The sequence below is a fragment of the Passer domesticus genome, chromosome 2, assembly GCF_036417665.1.
Source record: "Passer domesticus isolate bPasDom1 chromosome 2, bPasDom1.hap1, whole genome shotgun sequence".
Classification (NCBI taxonomy): Eukaryota; Metazoa; Chordata; class Aves; order Passeriformes; family Passeridae; genus Passer; species Passer domesticus.
This window is the reverse complement of record NC_087475.1, coordinates 36,184,368-36,202,979: the sequence shown is the minus strand read 5'-3', so window position 1 is coordinate 36,202,979 and position 18,612 is coordinate 36,184,368. Positions and strand designations below refer to the sequence as shown.

Genomic DNA, 18,612 nt, shown 5'->3' with positions numbered 1-18,612 from the left:
ATAGGTACCTATATATGCATATCACCAGATCAGAGTGTTGCTTTTTCTTTAGGACCCTCTTCCTGGTACAAAATGTTGCTAAATTTCTCTCCAGACCATGATACCGATGCCTAAAGGAGTGTTTGGTACCCACACAGAATGAAAGATTCCAATAAAATCTTGGATGCCCTAGGATGCCATGACTCACAAGGAACAGCTTTTTAAGAGTCCACAGTTGTTTACATCAACCACAAAGTCTGTTGACATCACAGAAAAGAGCAATGACGTACATCACAAACTAGGATTAAAATAGAAAAGGCAGATGGACAGTGAGAGAAATTGAAATGCAGACAACAGCAGGTGGATAGCAAGAGAAGTATACAGTGCCTACCCAGTTCTTATTTAACATGCTTCCTCACATGATATGTTAGTATAACAATGGCTGATTTAACTGGGCATAGCCAATCTCCTCAGACTGCTTGTGGGCTACTTTACACTTTTATAGACCACAAGGAACACTCAGAATTCTCTTCCTCACATCATGCTGTGCAAGGGTTGCTACCTGTGTGCAGAAGTCCACACACCTGCTTCTACAGAAATAGCCACAGGACTGCAGTTTGTATTGCAGCGCTCTCAGTTCTTTGAATTTCATTAATCTCTCTCTATACACTACTTCCCAGAAAAACATATAACATTTTTATTCCCCAGTAGTGCAAAACCACTCTTGTCCTGCCTACATAGATTAGAAACCAGCATTAACCCTCTGTAAGTTTCCGATCATGACTCAGAAACCACAAATTGTTGTATTTGCAATATATGATACTGTTGCAATGTCTTTGTGATTAATATATGCCCTAGTGGTACCCTGTCTTTGTTGTGTCCTCCTTTAATTTCTACATAAAGAAACTGTTGGCTCATGCTGAAGCACTCAGAAAAAGAAGTAAAATAAAACTGTCTCAACAAATTTAATTTTACCAATTATAATAGCAGCAATCAGTTATATCAGTTATAATATACAGGCTTTCATGTATAGAATCATCCAAGGCTGACAGTAAATACATATCCAATGAATCACCTGAATTTTCAACCCTCTTTTGGTGTCCAAAATGATATTTAAGTAGAATACAAAAAGTAAATGAAAAAAAACCAAAACCAACACTGCACTGGCTGCAAGTTCTGGTGGTCACTGTGTATTAGAGCTACCTATGAAGACACATTAGAAACTGTTGGCTGATTGTGTCTCCTCACAGAAGGATTTCAAGTGCATACTGAAAATCACACTGAACAAGGAGTTACCAGAGAAATGCACTAAAAAACCTGTCCAGGAAAGTAGGCAAATGCCTCAGAAGCAGTGCAAAGAATGAAAGGTGATGATATCTTCACCCGTTCACTTCACTGCACCATCTGAGACAGTCCTTAGTGTCCCCAAGTAACAACAACTTTATTAAAGATTTTGTGACGGAATATAAATCTGGTTCACTTTATCATGATTTAATTCCCATTTGAAATAATTTAAATCACATAATAAATTTTTAAAAATTAGTAATCAATATGTTTGATTTCAAAAGGGAAATGAGAGGAAGAGGGGTTACTTGGCAAAACTAAACTATAGTACACATGAACATGCAGAGATTGCCTAAAAGTTCTGAAATCAAAGCTTAAAATCATTGTGGGAATTGTATTCCATCTGAGAATCAGGTTAACTAGGTAGTGAGGATACACCTGAAATAAAATAAATACCGATGTTGGAAAGATTAACAAATATTACTCCAGATTTCAACAAAAATAAAGATTTTTATAATTGCTCATTGGAAAAGCTGTTTTCCTACATATCCATCATGTACGTCCTATGTATTTAGCTTCATCAGTTTTCTTATTAAATTACAGTCATTTTATAAACACTGATATACAATATGCCACTGTGAAAACTATTATATTCTCAATGGTCCTTATGTATTTCATCCATTTGAGAAATTACATATTTACTGTGGCTTCCCATATAAAATATGAAATGTCAGAGATTCATTGTTGGAGGAGATAGATAATTGTTACCTAGATGCTGAGTGAAGTGGCTGTCACTTCAGGATTCCACTTCCCACAAAATAATATCCAGCAAAATGCAATTAGGCTAAAAAGTATTTTAGATCTAAAACATCTATTCTTTTCCTTAGGTTTTATTTTAGTGATGAGTTTGTGGTTTAGTATTGTAAAGGTTAGAATTTTCTATTGTGTCTTAAAATATTTTTACTGTAAAAATATATTTTTCATGTAATCATCCCATAAGTCAGATGTGACAACCTCATAGGGTATTATTCACTAAAAATTCCATCTTCAATTATTAATATTTGAAAGAGTGTTATAATTAAAGGTACAATAAGCGCATGAACACAGTCTACTTTTTACAATATCATAAAATTAGTACTATATTTAAATATAAATTTAAAATATCCACTGTTAATCTAAATTTAAACTTTTTATTTAGTCTTGCTTTTTTATTTCTACTTGTATTCATCAAAACTTTTTTCTTTTTTTCCAGTATTTTTTAGAGAGCTTGTTCATTGTTAAAGAAACAAATGGGATCTATATTCAAATCTTTAATCTCCTCTTAATATTATTTAGAAATATAAACTTGGATATCTTTGAGTATTTTCCAAGATAAATGGCACATAATTTGTAGTTTCTGGAAAGAAGAAATATTGGTAACTGCACTTTGTGAGGGATTTATCAGAATTTATAGTGCAAGTGTCTCCAGGCAGCATGGGGCACAGCTGCTAGTTCATAGGAATCCTAAGATTAGGTGAGATGATTGCACTCTTTTTTGCTTTCCCAGTCTGAAATGAGGTTCCTGTAGTTAAAGTACATTTGAAATGCTATCTAGATAAAGTCATCTCATAGACTTCCCAAGTAGATGGCAGCATTATTAAGAATTTCTGCAATGCTGCAGCCCCCTTCTTTGCATTTTCTGGTCTCCCTGCATTTTCTGTATACAACTAACATTAAAGAATTTCTTGGAAAGCAGCTCTTCTACCTGCATACCTCATTGCTAGAGGCCTTTCATTACATTTTAAGCTTTTAGAGTTCCTTAATGCATCTTGGACCTTTACTTGCACTGTAACTGCATCCAAAAGAGCCTAAGCTTTTCTTCATGTGCCCAGATAGCTACTCAGGTACACAGATGCTCATGAGCTATTAAAAGTTGGTCAGAAACTATGAACTACTTGATGTATGAGCTGCTGAGGCTCTCAAATTCTCCACAAAAACATTTTGAATTGTGAGTACTCCACTTAAGATCAGGCACACAATATTCTCAGGTTATCCTATTAAAAGAAAAAAAAAAAAAAGAAAAAAAGAAAAACAGATAATCACAGAAAGCCAGGAAATTCAAAACAAAGATGAAATTATATTAAAATTAAAATTTTGGACCCGAAAATGCAAACTTAGAAATAAGTTTACCATGATCTGTAATTATGTCTTTGCAAGAAAATTCTCCCACTGTCATCCCACTTTAATGCCTTGCAGTTTATGTATATGGGTGACTGTGCATGTGTGTGTGTGTTGGGAACTCAAAAAATGAAATTGCTTATTCTTTAAGTCACAATTAGATACAATTAAGACACAATTAAGTAAACCTTTGTCCTAATGTGAATGTTAAAATTTAAGACATTAAATCAAGATAAACGTTTTATTTTAAAAATTACATTACAGGATTTTTAAAAATTCTTAGTCATCCCTTTATAAAATGCCACCAGAATGAGATTTCCAAGTATTTTATTGTGCCACATGTGTTTCAAGCATTCTCTTTTCCTTCACCCAAAGGATCATGTCTGTATGACTGCTGTATTTGAGATAGTTGTGAGTAACGTTCAAGATAGGATACTGACCTAAATCATAGGAATAGCTTTCCAGATCAAAAAACAGATGTAAATATAGGTGCACCTAGTTTATATTTACATACATGTGGTATGTGGTGTTAGCACTCATAAAATTAATGATTTACTCAGTAAAGCACACACAAATCCTAGCTGGAGCAAGACACCATCTTTATAATTACTAAGGGTGACTATTAGACCAACTTAAATAAACAAAACAGAAAACACAGACCTGCTTTATGTACCTCAGCTTCTAAAAGAAGGCATTTCCTTGAACATTCTGGGAAAAATTATTTAAATGATAAATTATGAAGATCATAGATCAGGAAGTTATAAAATTATCTCTTTGATACTTTCCCCCCTCTCTAGGCTGGAATTGATTTTTAAATCCAAACCAAACTTATAAACTTCAAGCAAAAAATTTATACATGAGTCTACATACCTACCAACATTCATATAGATATTTAGAAAGCAATCACTGTTAAGAAAGAAATCTAACCCCCTTAACAGAAAGTATCTCTTACCATTTATCAATGATGTTTTGGAAAAACTGTAGCCAAAATAAGCCAACATCAAATTGCCCACCTCAGATCTGAGCAATCAAGAGGATAAATTGTTCTAGCACAAGCTTTTCTGTCTTCTCCAGTAACACAGCTATCTACAGTGCCTCACAAAATCACAGAGATCACTGAAAATTCATATCATGAAAAATTAACATCCAAGAAAAAAATGCTCCCCCTTCTAAGGAAGAATAAGTACAAAACAGTAAGAGCTCCTGAGCACACACATATCTGCTTTTCAGTTCTTTAAAAACAAATAGAAAAACCTAAACCTTCATTCAACAAATATAGTCACCAAGGTAGCATTAAAATCATGACCATAAAACAACCTCACATGAGTCTCTGAATAAAAGCCTGATAAGTAAGGCTTGTAGCCTGACTGATAAAATACACTTGAGATAGAGTAATCATTGGGAGCTACACTGCTCAGATGACTGTGTTTTTAAAGTCTGAGGTGCTAACATCTTCTATCTATAGAAAACCTACCCTCTACTCCCGCAGCCGAGTTAGGAATATTTGTTTTCTTTTTTACTGGTTTTTGTTTTTTCGTTTTTTCATTACACGATAATCTGTTGGACTTCAGAGTTTCTTTGCCTTTTTAAATATGAAAGTAATAATTTAAGGTAGATTTTTCCCCTTGTTTATCTTTAAGATGTTCATATGAATGAGGATATCGATGTGCAATGTGCAAAATTGCAATAAATGTTATACAAATATTTCTATTAGCTAAGATCATTTTTATGCCTTGGGTAAAATAATTTCTCTTCCTGTCATGTTTTCTAATATATTCTTTCAATTAGGCTATTTTCTCTCTTGTATATATTTCCATACAGAACTTCTACACGATTTAAAGCAAAATGCACTTCCTGAAAACATTGACTTCTATCATCCATTTAATTTTTCACCACTGATGCTCAAAGCACAATCAGTGAAGTACCTGTCACAATAAACTGATATTATACCAAGGAACTAGGATGCCTCTGTTCCAGTTTCATCTAGTGGCCACATCACTCTGAGCAAGCAGATTAAACTAATTTCCTCGTTTCCAGATTTCTCACTGCCAGCATATACAAAATTGTGACACGACATAGAAAAATTTCAGGATCTATAGATTAAACATGCTAGGAAAATGCAGAGCATTGTTGTCATGTAATGGACTGTCTTCCAGCTGCTGTCAATTCCAAATAAAATCATGGGAGCTGAATTCTCTGCAAAGTCATTTTCCTGGACCATTAATTCTGAATTGCCATTTACAGAATAATTGCACTTTTGTTTCCCTGGGGATCTTGCTGCTATACTTTAACCTATGCTATCCTTCTTAACCCTCACTTCAAAATATATACAGCTGAAATGGAAGTCATGAGCTGTAGGTCATTAATGCAGAGCTAGGCCTAAGGGTATCTTTAATAGTTCTGTTGAGGACATTCTTACAATGACTGCATTTTTAGGGGAGTGGAAAGATTTTGTCCAAAAGGACACAGCTGGATCTATTCTGGGAAAGGTTAGCTGGGACAGCTGAATGTCCCTGAGGAGATAATAAATTGCACTGGCCAATTTGATAGAGTTGATTCCGAACTGGAGGAAATCCAAACAGCAAAAGCCTTTTGAATGGTAAATACTTCCCCCATTAATTGCTGAAAATACAGGTAGGCTTGAGGGAGTTTCATTTTGACTACACTTGAAAATGACTCTCATGACTTTGATGAGGCTCAAGTTAAGAAGAATTTCTCTTTCTTTCCTTTAGGAAACTCCAAGGGAGGAGCAAGGCTAACAAAGTTAATGACTTGATGTCAGAAGTCAGCAGTGGAAGATCTGAGGCAGGAAGGAAGCACAGCGGCCTCCCGCTACTGTGCAGGATAACTAGGAAGGCGCTGCATTAGCAAGAGCATCATTCCGACCACACTTTTGTCAGGCTCTGAATAGAAGGTCACCATCTCCCTCATTTTTCCCTTCCAATCAATATTTAGTCTGCTCAGCAGCTGCTAGAGCTGACTGCCTCTGAACTTTATTGCTGCAAGTTACTGAGAAACTGGCTTATTATGACAACACAGATCTCCCAGCAGATCTGACCTGCAGCGGCTGCCCTGTCTCTTTCAATCTACTCCAAAATACAGAGACAGCTCCAGTGCACAGCATTTACTGTACAAACCACTGCAGAGAAAGGTCTGATCAATAGGAAAAATAACAGGCTATGAGGGAATTTGGGGCCAAATGCTTTACATAATAATTGGATCTTATAAGGTTAAGGTAACTAATTGAACAATGCCCCTACGAGAACTCATTGGTTAAAAACATAAAGTTTTATTTAGTCATCTTTTACCAAACAAAGTTCCAACACAAATGAATTTTTGAAGGTTGTTTCGTTTTTCACAAGACCTTGGGCAAGACACAAGGTATCTGTAATGCCACAAACCAGACAGAAGTTTTTTTGAGATATGTTAGATAAACTCTCAGTAACAGAGTCATTTTAGTAAAAAATTATTGTACAGACTCAGGAATTTACAGGTGCAAATGACTGATAACAGTATACACAACTTTTAGAGCCTTGATTATTTGCTGGATGGTAAGAAGGTTCTAAACCCACCGCTGCAGTATTTTCAGGAGGTACTACATACCGAGTGAGCAAGGCAAAAAAATCACTTTCAATGCTCTTTTTAGGTAGCCCACAAAAAGTTATCCTGACTAATTTTACAGTGCATCTATTAATAATTTTACACTTTAAGATACTTGCATTCATTTACTCTTACTTGATTTTTACAGGAAAGTGAGAATTTTCAATTGCAAATTCCAGATTGTCTGTTTAGAAACCAGATTATTGTTATAACACAACATAGAAGACCTTCAGCCACTGCAAACGGACCCTCAGTGAGGCTGCATGCATTCAGACCAACTATTCCCTGATAATGAAATTGTTTCAGACATTAGACGCTGTTGAAAAGCAATCTGATACCTTTACAGTATCCCCATTTTTTTTTCTTCAGTGTAAAACTATGGGATCCAGCTAATGCACAAAACATAACTAGTTTTAAACAAAAGATAATTTTATTTTCCTATGATAATCTACTCTGAGTTCTTTTGTTTTTTCAGAGACCAACTACAAATCTGCTTGTAAATTTTCAATGGGGTAAACATGGTTTTAGATGGCTTATCTAAACACTGAAGCAAGATGGAACAAGTGGTTCAGGAAGAAAAAATAAGAATTCAGGGTAAATCTTTGAACAGAGCATACCATTTTAATGATAAAAATAGTAACAAAAATATAGCAGTGATCTGAAATCCTAAAAGAAGCCCCCAAAAAACCACCACCAACAAAGAATGCCTCTATGATTTCATTTGGATTTCATTTTTTTTCTGGTAGAAATTTCAAAATATTCCTAAAGAACACTTCTAGAATATCTCCTTTACTTAGGAAGTAGTGGTACTCCTACTGGAACTAAACATTTTAAGTTTTGCTTGCTATTTGTGGAGGAGTTTTGATTCACCAAGAACTGTGTTGTGACTACCTTTGCATAGATACCTCAGGGGGAGGGAAGTGATATATTAGTTAAGGCACAATTTTTGAGCTAGGCTCTATTCCAAGTTCTGTCCCAACTTCCTCTGTGACCTTGAACAAAGCACCTAATTCCTCTGAATTTCAGTTCCATTTTCTGAAAATGAGGACAAGGAAACTGTGCTATCTCAAGAGTCCTGTGAAAAGAAATTAATTAGCAGTTGTGAAGCACTCATATGCTGTGGCCATGGCAATCTTCAGTCTGACAAAAGTGGGGCAATGTAGTAATGGTTTTTCTGTGATCTGCACACCTAGAGAAGAATCAGCACTACCACCTTTATTCTTGAGCACTTGGTACTGATGAAATCAATCGCAGTCTGTTTCCATCCCCTGTTTGCCTCTGAGGGAGCAGAGCTATATAAAATAATGGATTAGAAACCTCCGCATTCACTACACAGACATATATTTTTCATTTGTCTGCCAATCCACAAAAAAAAAGAAAAAAAAAAAAAGGAAAAAAACCCCCAAAAAATATAACTTAGAATTCTTATTCCTCCACTAAAACAAACTTCTCCAAAAATTATTTCTTAGAAAATGTATTTTCTGGAACACTAAAACCTGGCAAACTAACAAGCAAAGAAAAAGAAAAAGAAAAAAGAAAAAAGAGAAGAAGAAAATGGAGCACCAAATTCAGAAAATACCTAGCAGAGGAGATTCCCTTTTACAAATTATTTTAGTAGCTAGCATATTCTGCAAGACATGCACAGTGATCTCTCCTATGGGAAGCAGTTTTAAATCTCATAGCTACCTCACACCTCCCATAGCTCAGTTTTCTCACCTCTTCCCATTATTTCCATTTGATGCCTTCCTTCAAATTCATCACAGATCCACAAATAGTTTGGGGATGACTTAAACTGGGGGTGGGATTGGCATATTTAGTATTCATGGAAAAGTTTTAGTAATTTTGATGGAAAAGACAAGATTTTAAAAATATATAAATAAATCTCGAGTGATAGAGCACATGCATGTATTGCTTATTTGTCTGACCTGCAAGTTAAGTACTCAGCTTGATACTTTGGTCTGTTTTGAATTTTTAAATAGGTAGTTCTCTGTATTATGAGTATTTTCACCTCAAGAATACTCAGTACGTCTGGAGAGGTTTCACCATTCTAAATAATTCCTGTGAGGTGTGTACTATGAATATCAATTTTGCAAAACATGGGCCCGTTAATGTCTGAAAGAGCAACAGAAAACACATCAATAGAAGAAATTCTTAACCCTTAGGCTAAATCGACAATTTTAGTACTGTTCTCTGGAAATGTATGCTAGATGCCCGTAAAAATAACTATTCACTCAAAATTAGTTTTAAGGATCTGCTTTTAGGAATATTTTGAATAATTTGAAAAAATACTGTTACATAATTTTATAGCAGTTTGCTGATTATTTTACCCCTGCCAATACAGGCTGTCAAAAGCTATTGCCAAAAGTCTTAGTTTCATAGAGATGATTTTATGGTTCAAGATCTCCCTGATATTTAAAAAAAAGAATTCTTAAAGACTGTTTAATGCACACATCTGTAAAGGCTCAAAAAAAAAAAAGGCAAGTTTCATTACTATTGTATGTACATATCTACAAGCATTCAACAAATGGTCCTAATTCAGAAGGTAATTTACATGCTTCCATAACTTCTGGGATTCCCATAGAACAAGAGGTTTTTTCCCACGATGTGTATTCAGCAGCTGGCACAACACCTGACTAATCCCACAGAGAAGGCTGCAGCAAAGATGATTGATAAGACAGAAAGTAATGATGGAAGCACAGAAGTTATAGACATTGTGGACTGAAGAATGCTCAAGTGTGGCTGAAGTTATTCTTCCCTGACACTTAATTAACACTCGCCTGTCGTATTTTCCTTGAAAAAGAGATTATTACTCTCTAAATTTTACTGCAGTAATTTCAGACACTGACAGCCTGATAGTAGATAGCCTCACTATGAAGGCAAGTATTTATAAGTGAGTTTTTGAAGGCAGCACAGACAGGCTGACACTCTAGATTAAACATATTTTAACATACATGCACAACCAGATTTGTAAAATAAAATGCGCAAACTGCATTTTATGTAGAAATTGCCTCAAGTTTTTCTTTGGGATGCTGGAATAACCAGTGATCTTAATACTGGTGTTACTCTTGTTTAGCACATATTGGCAGGGCTTTCAGCAGCTGCTGGGTAACAGACAAGGTTACAATTGTGCCAGTTCACGAAGTGCCACTGTAAAATCAAGCTCCATTACTTTTTTTTTTCCCCATGACATGCATCACTATAAAGAAGTATTGAAATGACAATTTCAAGCATATAACTTATTTAACTGGATGACACTTCATTTCTGAACTTGTTATAAGTATACATAGGGCAACTAGACTTTTTAGGGATGTAATTTCTCTTATTAGAGAAAAAACAATTTCATTGTGGAAACCTATGTTTTTTTTATTTTCTAACTGAATAATTTTGCATGGAAAAAAATGTTTTTAATTTTGGGCAAGAAAAAAAACCAAAAAAAAACCCAAAAAAACCCACAAAAAGGTATCTTGCAATTAAGAAAATAAGGATTTTTAATTTTATATTTGATAGTTTATCTTTTAAATTGTAACCTGAGAGGGAGAGGGAGAAACATTGCTTTATTTCCTGAGGACCTGACAGTCCTCAGTTTAATTTTAAGTACTGACTGTGGATTCTTGGGGAAAACAAATGGTTTAGGCTTTTCTCTCACTTCCCCCTAATTCTGTAGTAACACAACAAGAAAAGCAATTTGGGACATGGCAAGGACATACCTGTAAAGAACCCTTTTCATCAGAACAGATTAGAATGTTTTTGTTTCAGTGGGATGCTAAAAACATTGAATTCCCAGACACTTGGTTGCTGAAGGATGCACTCTGAGCTTTGAAAGGTCAGATTCTCTCTATATATATTAGAACAATCAAATTATTGTGCTGCTCTGATATATGAGATTTAGATATCCATTAACATTGTAGAAACACTCAGGAGTTATTGTCCTTCCCAAATCATGAAGCCAGATGTGCAGTGTGAGGTCTAATTCTGCTCTGCAGATTACTCCCCATGCAAAGGTTTCAGAAGCACAACTTCTCCCCACCAAAGAAACTAACCAGAGTTCATAAGACATCCACATAAAACACCATATAATTGCCTTCATATATCACAAGCCCATCCACAGGTCAGCAGGCACCACAGACAGCAGGTCACCTGTCTCTGTTGCTTCTGCAGCCTTCCATCTCCCTTTGAGTCAGTGCAAGGAGGAAGCCCTGACATTTCTGTGGGCAACATCTGAATTTCTTGCCTTGTCCTTTTGTGGTTGTAAGGTCTGATGCTACACAGAACTCCATATGAGTGGAGGACCTTTGGAAACGAGGACTTTGCAGGCCAGACCTGATTTCCCAATTGGGGTTTGTTAGCTGGTTGGTAGGCTTTTTAGTTTTTAAATAGAGTTTGTTTGCAGACTAGAAAACACCTGCATGTTGTAAGTGGAATGTATATTTTACTTAGTGTCCCATTACATTTTTACAGTGGTTGTGATAACTCAGAGATATGTATAAAAGAGAAACAACAATAGCATATAAAATCATGCATTTCACCCTATCCAACCTGCCAAAGTCAATAAAAATATGTGGGTTTCATACTTATTTTTTGTACAAGGTGATATGAATTGAAAGGTTGAATTCTTCCGTAAACCACAGTGTCAGAAATTTAGAAAGGAAAGTCTTGGGATTATGCTTACATTGGACTTATATCTAGTTGTGATTTCAGTGAAAACTACTAGTAGGCACTTTTTAGATGAAGAGGTGTTGGAGGACTGTGACAAATCTCTAGGAAATCCATGGAGAGTAAAAAAGGTTTTGTATCTTCTGCAACAGGAAAGTAGGCAGCGACAGATGGTGCAGAATGCAAAGTTCACAGCAAAAGCTCCTCTGTTAAATTATAGATACTTATGTGGAACAGCATATACATACCTCTAGCCTTAAATCTGAAACCAAAAAGGATAGAGTAACCATCTATTCTGGCTGCTATATATGAATGTGTTGTTGAAGACAGAAAAGATACCTCAAATGACATAAGAAAACACCATCCTGATTCTCTAACAAAATTTAATCTTGATTTTGAGGTAAAAAAGTTTTGTAAACATTGTTTGAAATATCCATATTCTTCCAATTATTCTTTGCTTGTATGTTTTTTTTAAAACAAGCCCAGGAAAATATTGTCATGTAACTTAAGCTCAGACAACTGTAATTTCAATAAATATATATAGATCTAAAAAACTTTATTGTAATTCTATTGTTTTACATATTTCTATGTCAACTTCCATAATATCATCTTCTTGCTAAAAATTATTGTGTGGTTATAATATATGATAGTCTTCAAAATTATGATATAATGATACCCTATATCTAGACCAATTTAATTACACTGCCCAAATAGTGAGCAGTATATTTACCTAAGACAGATAGCTTTAAATAGGCTGTGAGGCAGAGTTGAAGGCCTACTTATTTAGAAATATTTGGAAACTGTGTTTAAACAGACAAATCAGGAGTAAAACCTCACCCCAACCTAATGTGAGATCAATACAATTCAAATCAATGTTCTCACTGTTCCTGAGGTTGAGCTTGAAAGAATTGTCTGTAAACAAGATTGAAGTTAAACACTTTTCCCTAAAACCATGAAGGAGGAGGCTTTTTATAAGCTTTGTTCCCTGTTTTATTCTCTGTTTCATTATAAGACATTCTTTTTTTCACTGCAAGCACCTAAGGTCAGGTAGCAATCGTTCCTAATTTTAAGCAGGCTGCCCCAAAGGGGTTGTATGCTAGTACAGCTACACCACCAGGTGTGAAGCTACCAGTCATTTACAACAGGGCTCATGACTGGAATATTGATGGGATATGACTGGAATCTAGGCTGTAACTACTCCTCCTGCAATGTCACTGTGGAGTGTTACTAAAGGACCCACCACCAGTGGGCCATTCTCAAAAAAAAAAAATTTGTTAGGCAACAAACACCATCAGTTGAGAAGTACAACTGCCACGCAGCAGGCAGACATATGTGTTTGTTTTCTTTGTCATTCTGAGAATGACAGCCTCTAAATGCATTGGGGGGTTTCTCATTATCTTCAACTATACATCTGAATCTACTGTGCTGTAACATGTATTCTTTTACCTATCTTTCTACTATCTGGATTTGCACTGTTTCTCTAGAAGTATTCCTCATACCTTGATCCCATGAGTTTCTCCACTGAAGTCTTATATTAGAAGAAACTACTCACACTCAGATGCTTTGTAGGGCTCAAACTTTTATTTTCTTTGCTTTCCATACAAGTCACTCACCTAAATGTCATTCAACTATTCTTTAAATGACATGCATTTTTTTTTTGCCACACTAATTTTCTTTTATAATCTAAGAAACTTTTGTCAATGGCATCTTCAAGCTAAAAGAGTTCAAAGAGTTCTCCACTGGTTATGTAGGTAGTGGAAGGAGATTGGAATTTCTGCCAGCAACACTTGATATTTTTGCCTTTACTGAATGTTATCTTCACCTTGCTTCTGAAATTTGATTTAGCTACTCCTGTTCCAAATGCTTTGTGCTACTCTACTGTCAGTCTTCCAGCTGCTGATATCAATTTCACAGGTGTCTGTGCATCTATTCTCCTAAACAACATACTCATTCTTTCATACAACAAGCTACACTAGTTTTTCAGTGATTTCCAACCTTAATACATAACCCCCAGAAAGAATCACAATTTCAGGGAAAAAGTTCAAGACATGAGTAAAGTCCCTTGAGCTCTAAAACTTTCATGCCCTTAGCTAGATCTACCCACAGTGCTGGGTGTTTTTGTCAACATGTTGCCTACATTTTTTTTTGTTGCTGTTGACAAGATCTCAAATAACACTTGACATGCACATCACTGGTTCTGAAGCCACAGAACGTACATCAGGCAGAGCATAATAGATGACATGGCATGCAGAGCAGTCAATAAGAAATCTGGCCAAGATTTTGTCAGGAACTGTCAACAAAAACAGTACACTGTAGTTTCTGCAGTCTGATTTTATCTTTTCTTCTTTCAGATGGAGACAATGATTCCTTTTTGACATGCTCCGATATCTCTTGGCTTTCTATATGGAGAAAGTCATCATCAAAAGCACCAGACCTTTCCTGTATACTATGAGTGACCATTATCATCATTTTGCCGTCATCTTTATAACATTATTTACAACCTCTGGTTAAGTGCTGGGAAGATCACATTTAAATAACTGTTCCTTAATTAATACATTTTTTAAAATTTCCTTTTACAGTTCTCCCCTTGTCTATACACCGTCTGTTAGACCATGATAGGCTTCTGCTTCTTTTCTTCTAGCAAGTAATTTCCTGCCTCTCATTTCCTTCAAAAATGTTCACTCTCTGCTCTGGAACTGGATGACAGTTTTCTCACTTCTGCATGACAAAATACAAATGGTGTGCCGAGAAATTTTGGGAAAGCCCTTCTACCAGGAATTACATTACCATTCTTCAAAAGCAAATTTGAAACTAAATGATTCAACTACAGGCATTTAAGGTTATTTAAGCATTACTAAAGGGGTTTTTTTGTGGTGTTCTCTATAAATGGCATAATACAGTTGTATTCAGGTTTTCTGCCTTAAACCAAATGGAGAATGACACAATTGCAGTCTTTCACTACCTGCTTGCACCACAGACAATAATAATCTACTGTAAACAACAGTATTTTACAACAAAATATCAATAGCATCATTACTGAAATAGTTTCTCAAATGTGTTCTATGTGCCATCCAGTTTTAAAGTACCATGTTAAGACAGAAAACCCCAATATTCTCAACACAATTTAACTGAATTCACAGTATTTAATTGATTTTGGTCAAGTGTTCCACAGGGGCAGTCATGCTAGAAAGTCTAGTATTTTCCAGCTAAAATCAATAGGAAAATGTTCACCACATTCAATGGGGGAAAGCCAAGTTTGAGCAGAGTATCATCAATCAACTGCAAACAATCCAGAAATACGTACAGCAATTTAACATGCAAATACATTTTTACAAAGTGCTTTCACCCAGAGTTAAGTGATAGGTTTTACATCTATTTGAAATAATTTTTAAGTGTAAAAAAGTGACTCTTAAATATTTTTTGCCTTATTTTTACCATATGATACAGTCAAATTAATTAGCAATGCCAATGCAATCTGGATGCCCAGCCAGCTGTCTCAGGCAGCTCACGCCATGTTATTAAAGACTCTTTCTGGCACATGATTAATTATATTGCAACAGACATGTTCCCAAACTGTTTTTATTTTCTTCTTTTTTTAAGCGTGTGTTCTGCTTACTTCAAGGAAACACCAAATAAGGTGTTAATGATCATCTTTTCCCCAGATAATTACAGAATTTTCCTGAGAAATATCATGCTGTTGTTCAGGCTTTTATACAATGATTACCAGCAGATATCAAGTGTTTACACTGAATATGACACAAATTAACCTAGCAGGAAACTCATTACTGCTGTGTACTTAAATGGTTATGAATTATCATATGTACCCATCTAAATTTGAAGGTGGGAATTGTTTAGTGTTCTGAAAATGAAATGGTGTTGCTAGTTCTCATGAAAGACACAGATCCTGTTCTGGGCAACCACAAGCAACCTGTTAAAATCTAAACAGCTGTCATAAAATTCAGGTAAATCCAGCAGCTTTTTCAATACCATGTTTCAATACCATGTTACCACAGCTTCCTTTTTCCTCACTATCTTTTCTTTCACAAGACCTATGTGCCTACTACTTCTGCTTTAAAAAAAATGCACTCATTTTCCATATTCTTTGTCTTGTATTACTTTACAGTAATACAATAACTGCCTTAGAGTAGTTCTGTAGCCAGATTTATCACCTCCTACTTTGAGACTGATGTAGAGACCTACAAATCTTAGAATTATTCATACATACAAAATAATTTACCACATGAAAAATCAACTATAAAATATTGCAATCCTGTACTATAAATACTTTTGCTCTCTATATGTATTTTGAAAAGTTTGATAGGCAATGCACACAATTACAAAACATGAGGTTGATACTCCACAAAAACAGACAATATTTTACCAGTTGGTAAGCTGATAGTATTTCAAGAATCTACTTCCTCCAGGGTTGTAATGGCTGTAGTGTTCCAGGTAAAACAGTAAGTTTGAATGCTACTCTGAATTTTTCTATAGAATGATAATACTAAAAAGAGAAACAATAATATACAGAAGCACCTACCTCCATGGTTTCTAAATCTGTGAAGAGGGCTATTAAGGAACATAAGAAAAATAATGCAAAATAATATATTTCTTGATGATAAATCTAAAACCCTGGGATGAAGAAAGCTTAAGTTCTAATGTCTTATTAGTTATCATTATAGACTAATCTTTGCATCAAAATTTTGCTTTCCTTGAGGGAGAAGTATGGCTAGTAAGAAACATAGTAAGTGAGTATGCTAGAGCTCACTGAAATGGAAAAAGTATTAAGAATTCAGTGTAAAACAGCACTGGTCCCAGTGCTGATCCCTGAGGAACACAATTCTTCATGGTCTCCACTTGGGCATGGAGGCATTTACTGCTACTCTTTGAGTGCCACCATCCAGCCAATTCCTTATATATCAACTGATCCAGCCATCAAACCCATGTCCCCCAAATTTAGAGGCAAGATCAGAATGGTATAAAATGCTCTGAACAGGTCCAAGTGGAGGAATATGGGTTTTTTTCCGTCATCTACCGACACTGCTACCCTATTATAGAAGGCTACCAAATTTGTCAGACATGGTTTGCCTTTAGTGAAGCCATGAGTGCTGGCTTCACCTCATTTTCCATATGCCTTAACAAAGTTTTTTCCTAGAAAAGAATGGGACAAGCAGCTTGTGTAGATTACATCTGCTACAGCCTGATTCAGAGAATGGTGTCCTCACTGTTAATGGGAGAGATGATGACATATGAGCTCATTCAAAATCAATCCAGCTTGCTGGAGGCACATGAGAGATAATTCTGAGAAATAGATTAGTGCATTGGAAAGAGTGGAAAGAAATGCAGGGGGTAACAGGGATACCAAAAAGCTTCATCAGGCTCCTGCAGTTTTCAGCTGGACAGCCCTCTCTTACCTAGTGGGTACCTGCTTTAAGAGTGCACGCAGCATTTGCTGCATGTGGATGCCTGCCCATACTGTGTCCTGGAGCTGAAAAAAAACTGTTAGCTCTCTGATACAAAAGTGAGATTGCTACAGGTTTTAGATCATAGAAATATAAAAGATTTTTATTAGCAGTCAAACAGCCATGAGATCAAATAGTACATGTTATCAAAAATCTTAAACTAGCTATGTCTAAACTGTCTTATCCATCAACATGAATATAATTTTAAATCAGTAAAAAGTCTGGGCTTCAGATTATTTTAGAATGTGAGAATGTCAACTCCAATCTCCTTTAAAAACATATTAATACATTTTTTAGTTTAGCCTGTAATTAGGAGACATATTCCCAAATGTTGAAGGCATCAAGTGATTCAGTGGAAACTATGAAATAACTAGGACTGCTTGTAGTCAAGGCACTAATTTAGATGCTTTCCTAATGATTTAAAGCTTACTTAAGGCAATACACTATACATTGCCAAGTCTACTGAAGAACACCTCAGAAGTGTTTTTCTCCTGTTCCAGCATGCTTCAGATAATCCAAGTTTTTACTGTCAGTTATGTGTATTAATTTCCTGAATACACATAAGTGTATTCAGCACTCCTAGTCCTGATCAATAATCTCTGTGTTTATATGGTGTACCTGTTCATCAAAAATCACTAACAGTATATCCAAAAAGTAGTATAAAAGAAAGAGCCTTATCAATGAAACTAATGTGAAACATTCTGTTGAGCATTTTATCTCCTGACTGAGTTTCATAGAATCGTAGAATATGCTGAGATGGAGGACACCCATCAGAATCATTGAGTCCAGCTCCTGGCTCTGCTCTGGACTCCCCAAGAGTCACACCATGTACCCAAGAGAGTTGTCCAAACACTTATTGAGGTCTGTCAGGCTGGTGTTGTGACCACCTTCCTGGAGAGCCCGTTCCAGTGCCCCAGAACCCTCTGTGTGAAAAACTTTTCTCCTGGTTCGACTTTGTTGTCTTAACTTCATGGAGGTATCAGGTAGTTGGGCTTCCATCCAGTTCTAAGTCACTTCTCAGTTAATGCTGCCTGGCATTCATAACATTTACATATGGATGAGAAGAACAGAGCAATCGCAAAAATCTGCAAACATGGAAAAGCTGTCATTTTTACCACAATAGCATTTGCTGCATGGTTAGAAACCTAAACCCCAAACTTCATATCACAGTTATGCAAGTATTTGCTCACACTTTAACACTGAATAATATTGCAGCAGGCATACTAGACCTCTACTGGTAATACTGCCAGCATAATATAAAAATAGTCTGTAGTCCATTTTAAGATCAACTCAATATGCCAACCATTAACTTATAAGAAACTCACTAGCTGAAACAAACCAAAATTAAACAGATTTCTATTCTCAAATCTTTCACCTTTTATTACCATTGTGTTAATTGAATTTGCAGTTTTTCACCACACCACAAAACTTAGACACTCCAAAAATACCACTGAAAAAACCACTTTTATAGAATAACCAC

General features: G+C 35.6%; 1 protein-coding gene and 1 long non-coding RNA gene across 2 annotated transcripts in view; both read right to left on the bottom strand.

Annotated features, from left to right (window-relative positions):
• NALF1 (NALCN channel auxiliary factor 1) overlaps positions 1-18,612 on the bottom strand; it is a 433,108-nt gene that overhangs the window by 339,927 nt on the left and 74,569 nt on the right. The gene's annotated exons all lie outside the window — the stretch shown is intronic.
• The window catches only part of LOC135293762 (uncharacterized), a 48,936-nt gene continuing 48,029 nt past the window's right edge, over positions 17,706-18,612 (bottom strand). Inside the window, exon 3 of the long non-coding RNA XR_010355859.1 lies at positions 17,706-18,217. This is a non-coding gene — a long non-coding RNA (uncharacterized LOC135293762). The remainder of the gene's footprint in view (positions 18,218-18,612) is intronic.